Source organism: Rhyacophila brunnea, unplaced genomic scaffold (genome assembly GCF_057557595.1).
Source record: "Rhyacophila brunnea isolate RB1 unplaced genomic scaffold, BYU_Rbru_1.0 scaffold_2, whole genome shotgun sequence".
NCBI classification, from domain to species: domain Eukaryota; kingdom Metazoa; phylum Arthropoda; class Insecta; order Trichoptera; family Rhyacophilidae; genus Rhyacophila; species Rhyacophila brunnea.
The window spans coordinates 9,719,148-9,743,747 of NW_028232859.1; the positions used below are offsets into that span (position 1 = coordinate 9,719,148).

The following is a 24,600-nucleotide window of genomic DNA, read 5'->3' on the forward strand; positions in this document are numbered from 1 at the left end:
CACGATTTAAGAATATTTTAATCCGACGCCATGACAAAACCACCTCGACTGTCGGTCTCCGATTGGCGACTAATGAGAAATTTCGTCGCACCTACTGTTGAAAATTATTTGCCGTTTCACTGAAGTACGCTCTTAATATTTATGACATTAATACATAATACATAGGTACATAAAAAAGATTTTGAACTTTAGAAAATGAGTCAGTACATATTATTTTTACTTCGGTATTAATTGTATTGCAAAGCGAAAGTTTAGTAACCTTATTATATACTTACCTACCTACTTATATAGGTATTTAATTAATTTATTATAAACCCTTAACTTTTCCGTACTGTGTGATCCATATGAGCCATAAAATTAAAGCAAACTCTAAGAATCAAAAAAGTTTAACACACCAGAACAACAAGTAGCTGGTCATGGTGCTATTTTTTGATAATGACTAATTTCTCATATGACTCAGTGAATGGATGCAAATGGCATACGAAAAGTTCGTATATTATAAACGATCTATGCTCGGCACTTGCATGGCGTATTAAGTTTCGGCTGTTACTACGATAGGTATGTCATATTTCATTCTAATTTGTAGACAGTAAGTATCTAGGGGCGGCAGGTTATATGAAAGTATGGTATAGCCGGCTAGTATGGCGAAAAAGTATGGTGGGGCGGGCTGGTAATCAATTTGTGGCAAAATTTGAATGTTAACATTATAATATGGGTACATTATAATGACCAAAGTAAATCCTCTGTGATGCCCTGAATTTTTTTATCGCGTCTCTATTTTTCGTATGTTATCGGCTATTGTTGGCCTGCTCCATTCAGCTGTATGAGAAAGCCGATTCTTTGCCCCTCTTTTAATTTAATACCTCTATGGTAAGTATAGACGAGTTTTTTGATCATTTAACGGTGGAATTTTTTGATAAATTGGTATCTTGACTTAAATATTAAGTACAATATTATTAGGTAGGTATGTCAAGTCGACACTAGTGCAATGCGTAAAGAAATAATCCTCGACTATTATAAAAAATGACAATGATGCATTTGTAATGGATTGATGATTAGGTACTTTACGTTTAAAATGTATCCTAGCCTTGATTGAACGTATACTCGGATCGTAATCGTTAATCGTACCTATTAATGGATATTAAGGTATAGTGTAGGTACACACTGAAAATTAAATTAAAATTAATAACTATTGCGAATAGCTAGGTACGAGGGTGGGTCAATAATTCCTTAGAAAAAAGCATTAAAACAGTTTTTATTTTTGTATTTTTTTTTTATTTCTCAACATAATCTCCTTGGAGCTCAATACACTTGGTTAGACGTTTCTCAATATTTTTTAAACCGTCAGAAAAATAAGTTTTCGGAAGGTCTAATATGTTTAATAACAGCTCTAAACTCAATTTTCTCCATTTTCCATTTTTCCATTTTCCACAAGCAATTTTTTTTTTAAATGTACGAGAAACACACAACAACCCGACCAATCTGATTGATACTTCGCAGCATACTGAATCGGTAGTGCCGCTGCACGAAAACAAACCGCTTACAGTACTAGTCGCGCCACCTGTCGGCTTTTCTAAGGACTTATTGACCCACCCTCGTATATTCGTAGTTCGCACAATAATTCAATTAAATTATGTGATCCCTGTTTCCTTCTTATTCTCCATCTTATTTACTAAAACCAACCTTTCAAATTTTACATGATCTTTCAACCATTTAACCATGCCACATCATATACTGAGCGATTTCCCCTGTAACAAATAATTAACGAAAAACAAAATGTAAATAAAAACATCAGTAGCCTGATGCTGAGTACCTTGCTACACGGAAGTACATTGGAACATGTATATGTTTTACCCAGTCTCTCAAAAGGTTACTGACCACTGATATAGACAGTGTTTGTTACTTTTTAAAATTCAATTAAATCCTAAATCCAAGTCATATTAGATAATAGTAAAAAAAAATTTCATTTATTTATTAAATATCTAAAATTATGCCATTAAACCATACACAATTTTAGATATTTTATAAATAGAAGAATATTTTTTATCGTCAATTGGTTTAGTCTAGTGACACGAACACGTTTAGTGTGCCACTGAGAGGACGCTCCCATAAGAAGTGGTACCATCCAACCGCTCGATCTGATCAAAATAGTCAATGTACCACCGGTTATAAAGTAATAAGCTTGCGACCCTCGACGAAGACGAGCCATATATGATGTATGAGTAAGTCCTACAGTTGCCCCGCAGGCCCCACTGCTCCTCAGGGTGAACTGTAGATGAGATAAGTCGGTCATAAGGACCATGAAGAGTGGTGGTAAGAATGTAAATAACGACGGAGTAATAATAAGGTAGTAATTAAAATTCAATTAATAAGATGCAGTACGAAGATTATGTGTCCTAATTAAGATGGTAGCAATAGGTATATAATGTTAGTAATAGATATTTCACCATGTTAAATAAATAATTGATAGGTATATAAATATTAAATTAGCATAATACTGTATTGGACTTCGAGTAGATATAATAATGTAATTAAAATAAATGGATCTAATATTGTATAATTGCGATGATTAGGTATTTGTCAGCGTGTGTAATTGTAAACCGACATTAATATATAAATCTGTACCTATAATTAGAGTATAATGTTGACATAGTTCGATCCACGAAATTAAGCTAGATAGTAATTAATCAATATTTTAATTAATTTAATTAGACGAGAATCGATCTAGACCTGAGCTCCATACGTAGCATCCACATAGCATCTAAAAACATTCGCGAGGTACCGAATACCTCTGACTTCTAATTTTCATCACTTCCATATTAAATATCACGCGCGGAATCGACGAATCTCGCGCGCGGACACCCGCGGATTTTCTCGCGGGTCACATGTAACATATGAGGAGCGGCTCTTGGAGCTGCGTTCGCCAGTCGGTAACCGGACAGTTGTCTCCCTCGCACAACTGGATCAATTCCCTATCCCGACCGCGACCGCAGCCTACTCGCTCATGTGTGGAGCCCCATCCTTGTTACGCAATCTGTGACGGCCGCGAGATCTCCATACAAACACATTATTAATGATAGCTGGAGCTGCGCGTGTCCGATCAACATAAAATTTGAAATGGCGTACGCGTCTACGGACCGCGGAGACTTCAGTTATTCCATAGTGCGCGTAACCATAAAGGTTCGCGAGATATAGAGCTCAGGACAAGATTAATTTTACCGCTTTAATTATAAGTTGATTCGATATAACCTTTATATGTATACATAGAGAATAAGACCTAGTATTTTAATAATTTTAATTTTTATCATAAATGTACACGTAGCGCGTGGGCGGCCCACTCATAGGTCCGAACTTGTGGCTCCCGCCACTCAGCCAGGGCGAGGCTTACATCGCAGGGTGTATACTCATATGCTAGCTAGAACGGTGACGAGCAGATTGAGGTATCACACTCTTCGATGCGTTGAGTTTTCGCTTGGTTAATTAAAATCTAAAAGTACAATACAAGCTAAAAAACGCATTCATTGTAGGGAGAGCTAAGCGAAATATCACTCTCAGCGGGATGCCGCGAAGGAGGATTTATACCGGCGGCCCGCGCCTATCGAATACCGTTGATAGCTCTCTCGCGACTTGCGGTTTCGCGGGGCAATCAATTTAGTCCAAATCTCATAGTGAAAATGACATGCGGATTTTTGACCCGTAAAACGCTCGTCCCAGGGGATGAAATCTCCCGATTCGAATAAAAACCCAGGATTTTCGAATTCTGTATCCAGTTTCCTACTGCTTCCAGGACCGGGCCCACGTCGGGTGTCGGTCTGATTTACTATACAAATTCATACAATTGTGCAAGTCTGCACAGGAGTTTGGGACCACCCAACTCCCCCTTTTCCTCCTGCGGGTAAAATTACCTAAAGTTGGACTTAGTCGTTTCGGCGCGAGTATTCGTTTATAAATACCTAACCCCGACTTAGAAAAATTTCGCGAATAATTTTTCGAATATAAATACCTATCTGGTACTTTAAAAATTTTCGAGTGAAAAGTATAATTTCGTACAGCGGTTCTTCAACGGAGGCCCTAAATCTTTTTCGACTTTTATCTGCTATTCATCGGGTCGTGTGTACCTGACTGTCAACTTAAGTTCAGTAGTAGTAATCTTTTAATACTTTGAATAATTGTGGAACTTTTCTTCGAATTAATATTTCTTCGTTGCGAGTGTTAATGAACTTTATCATCTGACGGATGACCGTATACCGTGCTTGAACATTTATGTGAATAACATTAACTTTCTGAACATTAATAATTATAATATGACGAACCATTGTGAACTTTGTGAACTTTTTGTGAACTTGAACAATATATGGACCATCTACCAACTATGAGTTTTTATTCTGACTTCCAACCATACGAAGACCTTGGCCTGTGACTCCTCTTGGCATTGACAACCTTCACTTCCATACCCTTGGAACTAGCCGCGGCAGTGGAGGGCCCCGTCACTAGTATTCACTTATTAACGTATAGTTGGTTAAAAATATAAGAAAAAATGCGATTAAACGACCACACCACCGCGAATTAGTTCTCGGTACACCGGTCACTAGTGCGAAAATTCGCAATACATTCGAATGTTTTGCATTGCACATCTCCCATTATGACGGCCAGTCAGTGCAACTCGACTCAACGGCCGATGGGTGAGCATAACCAAAAGCATGTGGATTGTATACTCAATACTGTCTGGGTATAAAGAGAGATGATGCGGGGTAAAGTGAGGGGATGTGGAATTGTCGCACGGGAGTAAAAAGCAATCACTGTGCGTCGAGTTGCACCAACTGGCCGTCGTAATAGGCGGAGGCTCTTATGGACATGATTGATGTTGAAAATGATGGCAAAATTATCATAATATTTAATATGTCAACTGAATATTAAATAATATGACGCAAGTATGTACATTTTTAGGCCAAATATCATTTAAAATGCACTTTTCTAACTGCATAATAGTATAGGTATATGATTCAGAGAGTTACCGATAGTGAGATTTTCGTAGCCGTCGAAAATCGTTGTTTCAGATAAGAGATGAATAATTAAAACATCAAAATTCATCATCATTGATATAATTTGTCAGCAATTTTCTTTTGAATATTAAAGGTGAGAATAATAAAATTGTCCTTTTATAATCTATAAATTCGTCAACAAAAGTGACACGCCCATGTGATGTTGCATACATTCGAAATTCGCTTTGGGTTATTTTTTGTGTCAGCGGTCACAGTGCGAATGAATAATAATTATTATTGGTTTGTACAATCCTTTATTTTGTAGTTGGCACAATAATTCAATTGGCATTATTGACAGCAGCATGCAGTCACAACTCACAACCTCACAACGTTTTCAAACCATAAAACTGAGTAAAAAAATGAAGGCCTATAAAAACGAATACAATGCGAGTCGCTATTAAAAACGAATAATCAGTATAATGCGAAATTACGATTAGCGACTGGGTAATATGCTAGCCGGTTTAGCGAAATGTGTCAATGCAGTAATAAACTATGCAGCAGCAACTAATAAAATACCTATCGCAAATAATTGTATTTTTTTTGTTGATAAGTACAGTAAGTATCACCAGATAATGAACACAATATTAAATACGACCAGAGTGTTATTTTATTAAGAGCGTACATAAGTGAAACGGCAAATAATTTTCAACAGTACCTATGTGGAACGAAATTTGGCAGTCGTCGCCAATCGGAGACTGATAGTCGAGGTGTGAGCACGTCAATTTGTTTTGTGATGGCGTCGGAGGAATATATTCTTAAATCGTGTAAAGATGACTAAAAAACGTTCCGCATGTACTTGAAAAAGAAAACATGTCAATGAATATAGTTACTACTTATTATTATTACGAATATAATAAACATAATATTAAAAGGACGTATGTTGAATTTTTATGACAAATTATATTTCGTTCGGCTCGCGTCATTTGCACAATCCACGCATCGCCTAGTGACGATCTTTGCAGACCATGCCTCAGCTGAAGTATATAGTCTTAAGACTCTTAACCATAGTTCAGATCAGTGATCGCCAAACGGTCGCTCGCGACGGCATTTTCTTGTTGGACATGCCTGGACTAAAAATTACAAATAAACATTATAAACAGAGTCAACGCTTTTCGCGTGCATACTGATGGTGGTGCTCTACTATATTGAGTGATGGCACCTTGGAAGGCTGAGAGCAACCAACGAAATACGATGAGCTCTAAAAGCAGGTGCTTGCGACGGATAATCGATGCTAGGTGGTATGAGTTTCAAAAAAAAAAACGAAAAGATAAAAGATCAGACGATACAGTCTTTCAGTACGTACATTTAATGTGTAGATGAGACGTTAATAATAAACGAATAATGTCGTATTTTACAGAATCATTGTGTGTGGCGTTTACTTGATAGATCAAAACCTTAGCCTTATGGTACGTTTACATTTGACACTAATATCGTCATATTTATGTATGACACCATATTCACTTAAGTGTAAACAGTAAGTATATTTGTATCTGCCACTTATTTTGCGTGTGTCGACTCTCACCTGCCACTTATTCAATCTACTTATATACGCAAATGTAAACACCGCGTATTCGACAAGTTCGAACTTGGAGCGATATATCACCGAAGTTGGACCACCGTCTACTTTTATGTCAAGTACCTGACACATTATTCGTAGTTTGACAGGTACCTAGTGAATTGCATATGTATATTTCTAAAACAACGGACAATCAATTATCATAGGTACACCATGAATGTATGCCCAACGTTTACGTTAATAAATGTACTGTAGCGATCTGTCAAAAATCATAGACAATGAGAAATAAATCGGATGTGCCGTGTTCTATGGATTTTGTTCGAAAATAAAATATCGCTTGTTCTCGGCACATACGATTAATTCTGATGCACTCTGTGAAGAAAAAATGCGCTTCAAATGGTATTACCTAATTCATTTTGGCCCACACCTGCACTCGTATTAGGTACGATAATATTATATTGAATATGCAATGACGATCAATGACGTTAATCGTTCTTCTACACATTTCTGAATTGTGTGTCTTTTTTTTTGGCAAAAGGTCCAATCTTGCAAACTAAAGTTCACAAATTGAGTTGGATCTTCGATTTTAAACTCTGACATTAAACGGAAGGCACCTAGTTCTTCTCGTCGCTGAATCCATTCCCGCATCCATCTAGACCATTTTTTCCTCCTTTTTGTTGCCAAAAGACTTATAGAAAGATAGAAAATAATAACACTCGCTGCTTTCTTTTTTAACATTCCCATATTGACAACTGACATAACGTTTTTGAGAAGTATACGAAATAAGTGTCCGAATAAGTTACAATACCATATGTAAACACCGCATATATTTATTCCAAATGTTGCCATTGAATAAAGTGTCGAGACTTTATTTCAACGAGAAGTATACGAGCATTTTATGTCAGATCCATGCAGGTGTAAACAGTAAGTGAATTTTTATGTCAGACACATAAAATAAGTATAACGGTATAAGTGTCAGATGTAAACGTACCATTAGACTATGATCAAAACACTCAAATTCTACCCCTCTCGACATAGGTACAGCGGCATTCAGAACCGGTGCCAGTAGAAAACCCGTATGGAACTCTTGATTTTATCCATAGATATGGCTCACCCTCATCTCCGTTCACTTCAACCTGATTAAATTTGCGATTACCTATCACTGGCAAATCAAGCAGACGAACATTGTCTTCAAGGATATGGACACGTTGCCAGACATGTTAAATAGGTACGTAAATAGGTGTCAAACCAAATAGATTCATGCTGCTGAACAACACAAAGTACTCGCTAATATATCTATCAACGCCTTCAGTTATCCATGAAAGATTTTACTAACGGATTCTAACCCCAATATGTACATACGGCCTGGAAACATCCGCCTGATAACATTTTTCCTCGATTAGATATCTAATTCGCAGATGCCAGCCTAATATTCGCTAATCTTATTTGTCAACTCCGCTCGGTGTGCTGTGATAGATTTTACAAACTTTTACCATCAAATTTAAGCTTTAAATATGCATTCGGCCTGGAAACATCTGCCTGATAAAATTTTTAACACGATTAAATATCTACTACGCAAATGGCAACCTTGTCAAATGTCAAATAGCGTACTGACATCGTATTTTTAATGCGGAGCAAGCTACGCCTTCGGTAGGTAAGTAGGTAATAAAGACGATTTGCACTTGGTTTACGATGCTTCTTTCGGATGCACAGGGTTCATTCCCCATAGGAACAGATGGTTTGAAATCAGTACTGAGCTCCCTGTCAAGACAATAAGACTCGTTTTTCACTAAATACTTTCCCCCGCGCACGCATTGTGTACCTACATAAAAACATTATACTTCTAATTTCTACTGAACCGAAATAAATCTGTTTTGCATTATCAGTTTTATTCCTGAAACAACGTCATTAAAATCATTACACACCTTCGCTTCCGTGACTCCATCCCTATTCGTCTGGAGTCTGGACCCACGAGGACGGTTTATTAGTACCATCCTAAATCATAATATTATTTTTTTACCATGTACGATCCTAACAGTATCATATGGTATAAGATTACCCAAACCTGGTTCCGGCCTAATTCCCGAAAAATAATCAAAATAGTGGATGTCACAATATAAGTAGGTACTTATGTGTATATAGGTACAATAGTATAATATCTATTTAAAAATACATAATTTATGTTAGTATAACCTGCGTTTACAGATATATACGTACTTATGTTTCCAACAATATTATATTATGACAGGGGGGCAAACTGCGGCCCGCGGGCCGCATGTGACCCGCTGGGTATTTTTTTGCGGCCCGTATCATTAATTGTATTTCTGATTACGAATAACTTTTTTATAATTTTTTTAAAAATATTGACAATTGATTAAAATTTGAAGAATTTGTTGTTTCATAAATGTATTATTTCAGTATGTCTTCCTTGCTCTCGTCTAACACTATGTAACCACTATTTTCTACGTTGAACATCGTGACACATTTAAATACTTTTAATTCCGCGTTGCAAGGAAAAAAATATATGCCCATGATATGGTTAAAAGTTTGAATGGATTTCAATTAAAACTTAAGTTATTCCTTCGACAAATATAATATATATATACATATAAGCGTGGAACACTTTCCAACTTTGAAGTTGCTGAATATATCAGAATATAAATTTGAAGAATATGGTAAAATTATTAAAGCTCTGAATAACGATTTTTCACAAAGATTTGGTGACTTCCTAAAAATTGATACAAGTTTAGCAATAATACGCGATCCATTTTTAATAGATATTAATAGTATACCGACAGAGCTACAACTTAAGATTATTGATCTGCAGTGTGACACTGATTTAAGAGAATTGCATCGTCGTGAAGAAATCTCCAAATTTACAATGCCCTTAATTCAGAGAAATTCGACCAACTTAAAGATTATGCAAGAAAAATGTTCGTTATTTTTGGATCAATCTATATAATGTGAACAAACATTTTCGATCATGAACCTCAATAGAAATTCTTTACGATCAAATATCTCCGATGCCCATTTACAAGCAGTTTTGAGAATATCAACTACAAAATTAACACCTGAATTTAAAAAAATATGTTAAAAAATGTACAACAGTTTCATTCTTCTCATTAATTTTTTGTAATGTTTATTTTTCGTGATAATAAATAGTGTATATCTAAAAATTGTATTTTACTTGCGGCCCGCCGCTCATTTTTAATTCTTGATTTGGCCCTCCATCCAAAAAGTTTGCCCCCCCTGTATTATGATGTAGATTGTAGGTACATGTACTTCAGATATAGATGCATAATATTATACATATATTTTACCTATCCTAAGAAGATCACATAGTGGAGGTTGTATTAACAGGTTTTTGTTTTTACGAGAAATGGATGTTAGTCACTTGCTCAAACAAGTAGGTTCGTACCTACTCTGGCTCCAAACACAAATAGAAAAAACAATGTGAATTTGCCAGATGCAGAATTTGAACCTGGAACTCATGATATTATAAATATAAGCCGCTCGGCCATCTTGGGCGTTCAAAAATCATAATATTACGCATAAAAAAGTGAGGTACACACGCGGTATCTTTGTACTAAGTGAGTAGAGTGAGTGGGATCCACGACGACTTCCTGAGTTGGCAAAATGACTTTTTGTGTATAATATCAACTCAGGTAAATGAATCACAAAATAAACTCTCATAAATATTATAACATACGAAACCGATACGTGCCCACGGTGCTCTATCGGTACCAAATTACGGAGGTAAGGAGTGGGAGCCACGACCACTTCCAGGGGTGGCATCATGACTTTTCGTGTATCTGTATGCTATCGTGTCAGGTAGACGAAATACAAAAGAAACTGCGTCCGTCATACTGTGTATACTTAACTCCACGATTAACTTGAACTATTCATATTAATATCAACTACCTCAAGAAACCTTCGTATCGGATACACCTAATTGATTAACCGAGTAAATTAATAAATAATGATCAGCTTCAATGCACACAACCTGCACATGCAAAAAATGAAATTATATGTTTTTTAATGAAATGGGTTATCGGTATTGGTTACATATTATTAAATAATTTGCGGTGAATACCAAGAGATAACCCACTACATAAATTCACAAAATTATCAATACTAAGTAAACACCGCTGAATCTCTTGAAAAAAATATTTATTACTTCAGGAAGTTTGGCCGGAAGGATGTGGACGCATTAACAAAAACATCTTGATTCGATTCTCAGATTCGTAAGGAACTGGAAAAATATCTACTTCCTGGTAACCAAGATTGAAATATACCATAAATTATGAACATATAATACCATAATATAATGTGTATTTTATGTATCTACCACAAGTACATACCTATACTACGGTGTAATCAAGGGAAACTGTGGTGAAATAACCTAGGAAGTATTAAGTACTTAATAATTAATTTAAATATTTAACGTAAGTATACCTAATAGGTATATTAATAATTTGAACAATAATACTCAATCGATATTTTTGCGGTAGATCTTGATTCACAAAGTGTTTCAAACCGTGGGCACAAATAGAAAATAATAACCATAGTCACTCAGTCACATAGCTTGCCATGCATCCGGATTTCAAACAAGGCTTCCTGCGTGTATAGATTTTCGTCCGCACTTCATTTCGGTAACTTCCAGTTCAAACTCAGCTCAAGCCTCAAACTCATCACACAGTCATCACGGTCTGGGCCGCGGTCAAATGCAGGTTTTGGTAGTGGTGAAAATGTACAAAATATATATAAACTCAATTAAAAACAAAGTGAAATACGCCCTATGTCATTGTTTAAAAGCTCTTTCACAGAAAGTACAGAGTAAGTAACAAAGTAAGGAGTTGTAGGCATAACATCAGCAGCTTTATTTAAATCTGCTGCGAGTATTCCGAATCGTGACTGTTCCGCGACAAATGATATCTTTATTCCACCCATCTTCGAATCGAGGAAGTTTCTCGCAAATGATTTCGCGGCCGGGACCTCTGTAGGCCAATACAATTTCTTCTTGTCATCTTACCGTCCATACAGAAATCGTATTAATTACACATTATTATAACTATTATAAGTATTGTAAATATGTTTAAAATTTACGTTTCCAAACGATTCTTGTCATGAAGATTTCGGATAGAATTATTTTTCATTTGTTTTAAACTTTGCAATATTTTTTTCTTGTCGATATATAATGTCAAAAGGTTCAAGCAAGTGATTTAATTTTCATACAATAACAATAATATCGTTTCATCAAAAATACCTTTCTGACTGATATCCTAGACCTAGGGATAATAAATAATATTATGTAAAAGTAATAATATAATCCTAGTAAATCATGCGTCGTCTGCATTGCGTCTGTAAACCCATTGAATTATTTATTTTGAAGAAAATAGTTACATATTATTATTTACCTGCGATTAATCAATGACATTTCGTATTCTCTTGTGCTCGTTCGCGTCTCAAAACGTAATAAATAATTTATTAAAATGCGCTTGTGGAAGAAAATTTTGCCAGGAATATTAGAGAAGTTGCGCAACCAATTTACCCTGTCGCACGAACCGTGGATCATCCCACGATACACCATCAGGTGTTTTTAAACATTTAAACCAATGACATTATTAGTGGACAACGCACTCAATGCAATAGCTAGCAAGTAAATTCGCGTATAGCGACATTCGCACATGTAATAGGTAGACGTCACGCAATTTCCATTATGCGATATCACGCATCGGGAATTTATAGCAATTTCAACTTTATTGTAATGGCGTTAGAACAGTGTTTCTAGTGTCAATGTTCATTTGAGCGAACCCGTTCGAACCGAACCATTCGGCAGACCCGACAAAAAGCATCGGGAATTTATAGCAACATCACCTTTATTGTAATGGTGTTAGGACAGATTATACCATTCGGCAGACCCGACAAAAAAGTGAGTGTCATTTTTTTCCAGATGCTTCGTCCATATATTAATGTCATTGATTTAAAGTTTAAACGATCGGTTTTGGTATCCAATCAGTCTCCGTTTCCGTCGAGCTGTCAGTTAAACTGACGTGTAAATTCAAAACTGAAGCGGCCGACTGAAACCAAAACGGAGACGGGACAGGATGAATTTTCTATCAGTTATCGTAGGTATCTATATCTTTAAATATAGGTAGGTACTGCATTACACCAACCAATATTATGTTTAGAAAGTACAATTATAAACATAATATTCATTATTTAATTACGTTGTCTTGAATAATGATTCAAGGAAGTAGGAACATTGCATTAGAATTTTATTGTCCTAATTTTATTATCCGAATCAATCTGAGGTTTTCCTCTTGTGCAGTTGGTTCCAACGAATTTTTATTTGTCATTTTATGGTTAATAAGTGGCATCCGCACCCACAATATTTATCTTCAAAATAAATTATTTATCTATAAAAATACCACTATTTTGTCGCTCCATAAGTAATCTAATGACAAATGAATGTCTTTCTTACAATTACGAATATTTTTGGAGCACGATAATACTACATAAATCGTCCAATTAATTACTTACTAAGTAAGTAAGTAATAGATATGTGCAGTTTTTTTCTGAGAAAAGTAAATTCGCTTTCCTCAAACTTAACCGACACACCTACTTCAGGTAAATTGGTGTACTTAAATATTTTTAGAATATACCAATTCAATTAAATTAAATTGCATCCACGATGCTTAGTCATGAATCGCGGGTTATAGATTTCTGGTAAAAATGCATGGCGTTTGTTCAATGTGTGTGATTAATTTAATGAAAGTAGTATGGGTAGGCGTTCGATTCCATAAAGAAATTTTCAATACTCGATGCAATCAGAAATCAAGGAATCCCCGGGCGGTAGGTACTTATACAAATATTTTAAATAATATCTATATACCTACTAGTATATACAGTAGCGCAACAGCATCTGTCAATCTCCATAAACCATCGTGCAAATTTCCTATCAGCAAAGGAATCCGACAAGGTGATACAATATCACTTAAACTATTTACAGCTACCCTTGAACACTTATTCAGGGAACGTGACTGAAATGACCAAGGGATCCCCATAAATGGAGAATACCTGAGTCGTCTGCGCTTTGCCGATGACATAGTAATTTTCTCGCAAGACTCGGAAAACCTCCAAAGCAGAATGCAGGAACTCGCTGAAATAAGCAACAAAGAAGGCTTGAAAATAAATGTATCAAAGACGAAAGTCATGTTCAACTGCTTTGCGGGCCAAAAAGAGATCCTAATATAGTATAGATAATAGTACTCAGCTCGAATAAGTGAAAAACTACATCTATCTGGGACAATAAGTGTCTATAGACGGATGTATATTTAATGAAATTGTTCGTAGAGTAAAGACTAGTAAAGAGTAAAGCTAGGCTGGAGTGCTTTCGGCCGCCTGAATAATGTCGTTAAAAGTGACCTCCCACTGTGCCTAAAGCGCAAAGTGTTCAACGAGTGTCCTTCCCGTAATCACATATGCATGTGAAACATAGAACCTAAGTAAAAGAGAGGTCCAGAAACTTAGAGTAGCACAGCGTGGTATGGAGAGGTGCATGCTGGGCATAACGCGAAAGGACAAAAAGAGGAATGAGTGGATAAGGAAACAGACAAGGAATCGCGATGTAATTGAGTTTGCTAAAAGCCTCAAATGGAAATGGGTGGACACATAGCTCGAAGAAAGGACAATCGTTGGACAAATTTAGTCATCTAGTGGTATCTAAGAGGTACAAAACGTCCGCAAGGTAGACCTATGGGCCGCTGGATCGATGAAATGATAAAGTTCTGCGAAAGTACGTGGCAACGCAACGCACAGGACCGAGAGGAGTGGAATCAGCTTGGAGAAGCCTTCATCCAGCAGTGGATAGATTCAGACCGATTACGATGACTCCAATGGATCGATCGGTCGAACCTGTAGATAGATAGGGCGCATAGTACAACGATCATTGACAGATTCCTAGAAACTAGGTAAAAAAAAATATTATTACAAACTCCCTTAAGACGATACTTCAGTGAAACGGCAAATAATTTTCAACTATAGGTGCGACGAAATTTTGGACCCGCTGGCAATCGGAGAGCTAACGTCAAGGAGTGGGCACGTCAATTTGTTTCGTAATGGCGGCGGGGGTATTAATTCTTAAATCGTGTAAAGATGACTAAAAACTTTACCAATTTAGGCTTGAAAAAGAAAACATGTCAATGAATATATTATTATTGTTACTAATAGAACAATAAACAGAACATTAAATGGACGCATGTTGGATTTATATGATAAATTATGTTTTGTTCTGCGCGCGTCGTTTGCACATTCTTCGCGTCGCGCAGTCACGATCGTTTTAGACCGTGCCCCAACTGAAGTATAGCCTTAAGAAACAAGTATTTAAGACAGTTGCGCGGAAAGCAAGTAATAAATAAGTATCTACTAATAACAGTTTAACCTTTTCGCTACTACGATCTTTTTCAAAACCCCAGCGAGAAATCCTACAATTTATAAATATTGAGGATTGCATGATTAGGTATGTACCTAAAAGCTTATCTACTATATTCCCAGTTCACACATTATTACTTATGCTGTTTTTATAATTTGTCGCACACGCATTTTTCTTTGCTCGACTTAGAAAGCTTCTTCGAAGGTCATTCTACAGTTTTGACAACGGAATCCAATAGAGTTGAAAATAAATTACTGGGAGAATAATTATGACTTTTACGTTAATTAGCTATTTGCCAACAACCACTGATTATTGACTTAATTACACAATAATAATAATAATAGGTATATCGTAAAATTGATGACCCCTAATGGCCCTAATGATCCATTAACTGCACATAATAATTGTATCGTTTAAATGTCAATTAGAAGTTTTAACACGACGTACGTACGTAGGTACATGGATTTCAACTTTTATAAATAACTTTAATTTAGAATTAATCTAATCCGGAAAAGAAATATAAATAAAAATAATTATCAAGTATATATAGGTATATGCAAAGCGAACCTAATAAAAGCCGGTTTGATAATGGCACAATACAAAATTCCGAAAATAATTTACCATTTTAAGCATTGTTATATCAACACGATCGTGGTTAGCAATTAGCATTCTAAGCCAGCTCTCACATATAAACTCGCCTCGTCTGCCGCACATCCATAAATCAAACCTTCCAAGAACGTCGATCCAGTGTTGCATAGTATGATGACCGCGCAGATCTACCTAGCGACAGTCGCACGTGACCTTCGAAACGTATAGATATTTGAATGCGGCGATCGGCGAGCCGGTATAGGAATGACCAATTCGTAGGTGTTTGTATTCGTCCTGGCGTCTTCGACTAGCAGCCCGAGAAGCATGTGACTTATCGATTGCAACAGCAGATGTTTTTTTTTCAAACTAAACTGTCGCATTCGACCAATCTGCGGAGCTCCATTTAGCAACGTGTGTTTTGTGAATAATGATGACGTCACATCGACGTATTCGACACGTTGCAGGCGGAAGAATTTTGATGTGAGAGCAGTGTTGCCATGTCTACTGAATTTTGGTCAGGAAAAGAAGAAATTATGATATTTGTGATGAATAAAAGTCACTTTTTACATGATTTTTTAAGACTCTTGTGAGATTATGTCTATATGCACGCTTTCACTACACACAATCCTTGAATTTCATACATTTTTGTCAATCTACTGATATTTTGAAGAAAAAATCAAAAAATCTACTGAATTTTGAAAATTTTGGTTGGCAACCTGTGTGAGAGCCGGCTAAGACTTAAATTAAACAGTTAAATAGTCGTACAAGTCTTTGTATTTGTGAAAAGCTCTAGTGCCACGCACATTGACTAATGCCTTGTTCGGACTGTGCCAGTGATTTAGTAAAGTAGCGAGTGATTTGGTAAAAAACCGTGTCTGAACAGAAAAATTTAGTCGAGTAGTTTAGTAAAATGGTCAGTCAATCCGATCCATTTTATTCTATTATTTCGGGCGAGTAGCGATCCCCACCACCTCTCACTATATACTAAACAAGCCACAACACAAGTCTGAACAGGCGAGCGCATTAGTTGTCGACTGCCGTAGGAATGGCACAGCGTTGAAACAAAGATTACTACTCGAAAAAATATAACTTAGGTACCTACTTGTATTATTATAAATCAATGCGACAAAAAGTCGCGAACGTGTGTTGATAGATCCGCAGATAAATGGCGATATTTCACAGAAAGCTTGTTGATATTGAGGATAGGTAAAGAGGTACACATTATCTTATAATTATTATAGGTATATATTATATTAATATATATAATTATTATATTCATTTATTATATTCATTTATTATTCCGTTTAGGTACATTGTAGTGTGGATAATTTGTTGATTAAAACTCTGATAAATAATGGAAATATTTCACAGAAAACTTGTTGTTATTGAAAGTAGGTAAAGACGTAGGTAGGTAGGTACACAGTTTCCTAGTGTTCATTAGAATAATTATAATTTATAATTATTCATTTATCATTCTGTTTATATTTTATAGTCAGTAAGGACAATGGAGCATAACATCAGGGGCGGATCAAGTCAAGCGGAGGCCCTGAGCGGTAAAAATTTCGGGGCCCCCAAATTCAAGTTAGAAAAAAAGTTTTATACATAAAAACACTCATTAATTTATTAACATAAAATATAACATAGGTAATAGAAATAAAATAAAAAAACATGTTTTAAATAAATTTTCGTCTTGCAAATTCGTCAATTATTTTGGCAGTGTCAATTCGGTTTAAAATTTCTTGTTCTATATACAAAATTAAATCTTTTTCTCCCATAGTACTTCTCAAATAATTTTTTGCACGCTTTAAAACAGAAACGATCTTTCACCTGATGCATTAGATAAGGGGATTGTTAAAAAAATATTTCTACATTTGGGAATGTGTAAGACATTTCTTTGGCGGTTCGATAGATGTCTGGTGTGGTTTTAATATTGTGCATAAAGTACCTATTTATTACCTAAACAAACTACAAAAATACATGGGTAAGCATACAAAAATGTATGCAACCACAAAAATATAATAGGTAGGTATCCTATGTAAATTAGTATTCATCAATAGGAATTTGGAGCATAAATGATTTAATTCAACAACGCCGTTTTTGCATAGTGTCATTTGAATTATTTTTGAAGTTACGATAGACGGCAGCACTGCACTCTCGTGTCGCGCGAATGGTGTCCGTTTTGAAATATCCGTCGCTCTCGACGCTCTGTTTATTTTGATGCGTCACTCACTAATGAACTGTGTTCGGACACTTTTCAGTTGCTAATTCACTAAATCACTCGCCACTCTACTAAATCACTCGCCCCGTCCGGACCAGCCTTAAGCCAGCTCCATAGTTAGAGATAATAATATATAATATGCGGTGAGGTTGAAAGGCAGAGAAAGGACGTGTAGGTATGCTCAATTATTGATGAATCCACTTAGTTATGGAAAAATTAAGATTTGTTGGGCATTTTGATTCCACTATAGTTGGCTATGTTTGAATGGCCTCTTCTCATGAAATCGCATCTTGTGCTGCTAATTTGGGTACATATTTCATAAATTAAGAACTTGAAGGTATTGTCAGAAAACCACATGAAGAGGTAGGTATATAGTGTTCCTTGGATCTTGGTACTTTTTCATTCTATAATAATCTCTAGATTCAGTGAACAAAGCAGGATTCACTCACCCTAATTGTACACGCATGCATTGACAGCCCTGCATCAAACAGAAAGTAAAATGTAGGGCGCAAAACAACAATCATCAAAATTGCATCGCCATTCCTTTCTATTATATTCCTCCACATATTCCCAGCTTGCAGTTTAGACATCTGCCATAATCACGAATAAAAATAACATCGTCATTATGTTTACGACTTCTATCACGCACCTAACACCTGGATAATTTTTACTACGCACAATAATATGTTGAATCAACCATTAAAGAGTGTCCTGGTACCTACATGCACATGCACTATAAACAGTATAAAACGAGCTTTCAATAATTTATTTACTAAAACAATATGGACAAGCAAATCAAAGTATAGTGTAAAATTTTCACCATTTAGGGATGTCATCGATGATTTGCGTAAAACATAATAATATGATTCCAACCAATCCTAAACCAGTGCACTACTGCACGACCACAATGACAATTAATTCGTTCATATCGCTACGCCAGGTAAAAATAGTTTCGAAAAGCGTATTTATTAACGGCCCACGTGCTCGTCGTAGGTCAAAATTGAGTTTTTATTGTATTTTCAAACCATGATCCTGGACACTCCTTAAACGTTGTAGATAATCTATTTATATAATTTTGAAGCCATATTATCCTTTATAGTTATTTTAAACCTCTCGCTCTAATGTTTTAGAATATAGTCATATTTCGGTACATAACTGTGCAGTGGTGTTAAGATTTTTTACGTTTCTTAATTTTTAAACGCATTTATGAAACCATTAGTATAATTTATTACGAGATAATTTTTGTAAAATATTCACGATAAAAAATTATATTGATAATCTCTGTGATCCCAAATTTGACAAGAATTAGGCATTTTATTATTCAAAAAATCGGCAAGATTAACACATTTGAAGATAATTCTAAAGATACTTATTATAAGCTATGTCTTTGACCATTCAAGTGTGATAAACATCTTATGAATAATGATTGCTTTATAATAATTATTGACCTAAGAATAAGGTAGTGTTTTTTTGAAATACGCCATTTCTTTTGTCATTCCCTAGTGGTTAAGCTACAACATACGGCCGTAGCCATAAATTGACAAACTATAATTAAAGTACGGAGTAAAATTATGTTAACGCGCGTGTTTGAACATGTACCTAACCGAATTTTTTTTATTTTTTTTTAAACGGTACATGTTCAAATAAAGGACTTTCTCTGCACTCTTGCTAAAGCTGTTTATTTGTTTTCTTGTTAAGAAATTTCACAAAATTTATTAGCACAAGTACTTACTTAAATCTTGAAAGTCGAGATCTTGAGAAATATCAGTAAGTAAGTATCAATAAACCAATCTCAAATTCTGGAAAAAAGTTGAGATTTTACAAGATCTCGTTGTTCGTGGATTGCCTTCTCATACTCGCAAAAATGATATAGGTACTTAAAACAAAATTAATCCCAATTATCTCCTCTCATTTCATCAATAGCAATACATATTTCATCATTTTATCCGTAGTTACACAATAGTACAGTGACACACATATTTCATCATTCTATCTGCAGTCCCAAAAGTATGGTGACCTGGTGGTAGTTATGATGTAACTCGTCTCTTCCTAACATCATCATAAATAATTAAAAACTACACATATGGGTAATCCGACAGAAGGTATCAAAGAGTAGGTACTTAGCATATATTTTATACATGAAAAATAAATAGTCTTGACTAGCGAATTGACAACTCAATTATTTATTCAAAGTGATATGTAAACAATGTTGATTATTAATATTATTTTAAAATGCACCTAAGTACCTAAATATTTATTTCCATTTAGTAATTTGTAAGAGTAGGTACCTACAGATAAATAAATACTAACCAAGTTATAATGATGCCCTTCGATAATGTTGACATCGTTCGAAACTTGTACGATCAATAAATTTAGCAATTACTTAATTAAATCATTTTTCAGGTGTACCTACATCGAATAATTTTCTATCGCATTAGAAATCAACAGGGGAAAATATTATACTATTGTAACGTATGAACGGATCTTTGGAAGTTGATTTATCAACTCCATAGTGGGTTTCTATGCTTGAAAGAACTAGCCCGAAGCCACGACCAAACGATTACAATGCATAAGACGAGAAACCACAGCTTTGTGAAACTGTTAAATATTATAGATAGACATATTATTTTTCTCGGTGAATACGATACTGTCGATACCGAGCAGCCAGTCGCACATTGAAAATCGACCGACTGGGATATAATATTATTATGTACGAGTACCTAGTCATAAAACAAAACTGGGCGCAATGTTGCAACTTTCTTCCGTGCGCATAGGCGATGCGAGATATTGATGTTATGGTCCCACCAAACCACACCCGGTCTTAATCGGGCGTATCGCGGGACCAGCATCTTTTTTATGACTGGGAATGTCTCAGGAGCAGTTACCCAATTACTGAGGTCGCCATACACTCAAATGTGCTTTGACTGAATTTACACAACTTATGAGTACCCATAGGAGAGAGGAGCACGTAGAAGCAAAACTAAAAATTGTAGTAAGTAACAAAAGCTAATAAGCGAACAATCTAAGTGAGATCTTCACGTTGGCAATATGACGCCGGATTTTTTTTTAAATGGAACAAAATTGACCTTTGTGGCGACCAGGTCGGACGATCCGATGAGCCAAACAGCTTGTTGAACCAACTTGAGCAGCTCTTTCCTTTCCGTATACATTTTAGGACATTCCTAGATGCTTTGGTTTGCATCCTGTATTTTCCGCCACATGAACATGTGTAACAAGACCAAGCTCATAGAGCCTGCCAACGAAGGCACCATGTCCAGTCAAGAATGGCTGGTGTAATGAACTGGAGTCAAAGCGGTCATGCCAGAACAATGACGTCACGCGGCTAGCCAAAATGAAAGACGAAACGCGACATTTTGGTGTTATACCTGCGCCCCCTGGGTTAAGTGAAATTTATTGCTTACGATACCAGCTATAGAAAACCCAAAGAAATAGTAGGTCATGTGTTGCTTGCGGGTGATAAATCACAGAAAGAATGTGAGTCCGTGGAGTTGATAAATTTTTCACCTGCACCAACGTGTATAAGATTTTCTTTATATCTCTGGGAGAATCCGTTTATAATTTAGGTTAGCGAAATACTGTTGTAGAAGTAATTAGATACAATTTGACATTTAAATAGTGTTGGGCGACGTTTTAAACTGTACAGCTATATCTAGTGCAAATATTTAATGTAATATGTTGAGAATCCACGTGGGAAATGATTGGCTCATCCATCCTACTAATTGGTATTTTTAGAACGCCGTAAAAAACTCTAAACACGAAGGACGAAGTTTGAAATACACTGCATTAGGCGACTATTTAAAACAAGCTAACCTTTCAAAATAGTTAATACCTAGATGAGGTTTAAACCTTAATCTACAAAAAAATAATCAATTATTAAAAAAAATATGGTGCCATCGCGAAACTTAGTTGGGAATCACCGATCTACGCCGCGGAGCCACTCTATCCTAGAGATGAGCTGACGCAATACTGCCTACTGTACTGACACCAGAGTTTCATTAGGTATTATTACAGTATAATTGCATCAGTGAGACTGAGAACTTTTATGAAAAGAACTTTAAGATACCTAACCAGAGAACACAAAAATACTGAAAAGATTACTTATTACTGGATTACCTTCTGGGTGTGACTGAAGCAAGGTTTAATTCTAGAGTATGGGGAAATATGGGATAAACTTAAACACGTGTTTAAGAATATGATATTTACAACAGTAACTTAGGTATACGTCTATCTATATTATGATATGCATTAAAGGTTATCACATAAACGAAACGCGCATTCAAGCATATATTGCTAATACTGTGGACATTCCAGAGGTATTTCTTGAGATTTGTGGCCTGACCGTCACCGTCACTAACTTTCCTTATAAACCAAATTTCGCTTCAAATTCTTCATTTATATATGCCCTATCTATGGCAACGGGGTTCGCATTTCTGTGTATTATGTAATCTGTTCTTATAGGTGACATAATATGTCACTATTATTTGGCGGTTTAAGTATGTAGGTTGGTAGGTAATTAATAATTATAATAAAAAAAACTTTATATTCGACAGTCCATTTGAAAAAATCGTAGTAGTTTAATAAAGTAAATCGATATAAAGGACATCTTGGCCTTAATTAATTACGGATGCCTTCGATTGACAGTAGGAGATTAAATTTGTGATTTCCTTCAATTGGGTCAGGTGTCGCGACTGACGAAATTCATTCATGTATTGCAGTTAGATTTTTTGGCATCTTGTCTGCTGATAGTTTTCATAATTTCACTTCAGTGTGCAGTGACGTCCCATGAGGGCAGGCCGGTCATGTGTTGCTTAAGGGCGGCAAATAAAGGAACGAATACGAATAGATATTATAACTTTACTGTTGAGAATAGTGGCGGTTGTAAGCGGACGATGCGGTCGCTTTGATAGAAAGAAAAGATATTAGTTAAACGACATGGAAGCATAGAAATTCCTGGTAATTTTCACAAGGCGTCCTCCAAACATGTCAGTGCATGAAACCTCTACGTACCTCAAAACACTGCATATTGAGAGTAAGTTTCAAGGAAATGCTCTTATCGTCAGTAGATTATGAGTACTTGTCATTTTTTAAATTTGTCTTTAAAATAATAAAAAAAATTTAAGTCTGCCCAAGGGTGGCACTTAGTCTTGGGGCGTCACTGTCAGTGGAAATCATATTGACAAAATACCAAAGTATTAGCGTTGAACCAAATTACTGACAGTATGTTCTTGGCAGTAACAATTACATTTTCCTAATTAAATAATATTTGAAACGTCTATGACTGCATACAGATCAGCAAATCAACTCATAATTATATCGTGGCACATTGTATTGGATAACTACGGCAATGCTTTCATTCACGATTTCATCTTTCTGTGTGAGTATTTGTATTGAAAAATAACGAAAATCTTGGGTTCTAAGATTCTAACACAAAATTATTCATACATACCTGAACGCCATGTACGTCATGGATTATAATATTATTATTATTATGAATCGCCTTTGATTCATTGTGCAAATAGATTTATATAGTATAGACTATAGATACCTACTTACTAAAAGTACAACTTACTGTATTGTTAATGTTTAGAGTGGGAAAATATTTCTCCACTACAAACGATAAGAAAAAACATTTCTTATTACATATTATTAAGACACGTACTAAATTATTGATTTATGGAACTAACAAATACTATAAAATTACCCCTACAAGATAGAGAAACATTACCTTTTTATCGAATCCAAATTGAAAACAAGCAATGTCGACAGTGTGTGGTTCATCCATAAACGTCAAAAGACATTATTTGACCGACCACAGATTTGACGTAAAAATCACAACACAATAATCACACAAAAAATAAGTTAAGTTAAAACATATATATTTTAATTAGCAGCAAATTAGACCAAACAACCGCGAAAATGACACAGGATCTAATAAACTATCACGTGTGTTGCACAGGTAAATTTATTGTAAACAAACCAATATGTCAAAAACGGTTCGTTGACATTTGCGATCAAATTTTATCACTTCCGACAATAATGTTTTGTTTTGTAAAAGTCAATAAGACGGCGATAACGACAGCTTTTGCCGAAAGACGGGCGGACCACCTGATATACAAATTTAGAGTAGTTTTACGCGCGGACCCGGTGCGTAGCCCAGCCGCATGTACTTCTTGATACGAATTTTGTATTGAAGTCCTGGCTGTGTATTCGTTGAAATACTATAGCGGCCATATTGTTTATTTAGTTACACCGAATGCCGCTCAAAACGCGCTGCTGTTGGTGCATAGTAATATTTACTTATACATCAGTATGATTTGTACTTCAGAAATAAATTCAAAACCACATTTTTCTCAGTAAAACTTGATCATTTTTTTACAATAAAGATACCAATTCACCATATTTGTCAACTGATAACTGATAGCATAATATATTATTAAGTTATAGTGGATAGATGTTTATATTCAGCATAATTTTGTTTGTTTTAGAGTTTTAGACTGTACCTTGGTCTGTTTGGTATACCTACCAAGTATATTAATATTATGAATTTGTGTATAGCGTACCGTTAATATAAAGAAAGACGGATAAAGTTTTACACAAACAGATTACTATGTCCGTCAATCACCTCTGTGACGTTGTCAAGGTGGCATTTTCGACAAAATTGATTATGATTACAAGCCATCCAACGAACAATTTATTTTTGTTTCTTGTTTCTATGTTTCGCATTTCTTTACTAAACGGATTGAACATGCAGGTACTAGATAGCCGTCATAGCGTATCGACA

The 24,600-nt window shown here is 35.5% G+C and overlaps 1 protein-coding gene across 1 annotated transcript in view; it reads right to left on the minus strand.

Annotated features, from left to right (window-relative positions):
- ogre (optic ganglion reduced) overlaps positions 1 to 24,008 on the minus strand; it is an 80,364-nt gene extending 56,356 nt beyond the window's left edge. The window contains exon 1 of the mRNA XM_085946661.1: positions 23,545 to 24,008. The gene's annotated coding sequence lies outside the window, so the exon portion shown is untranslated. The remainder of the gene's footprint in view (positions 1 to 23,544) is intronic.
- Between the last annotated feature and the right edge of the window lie 592 nt (positions 24,009 to 24,600).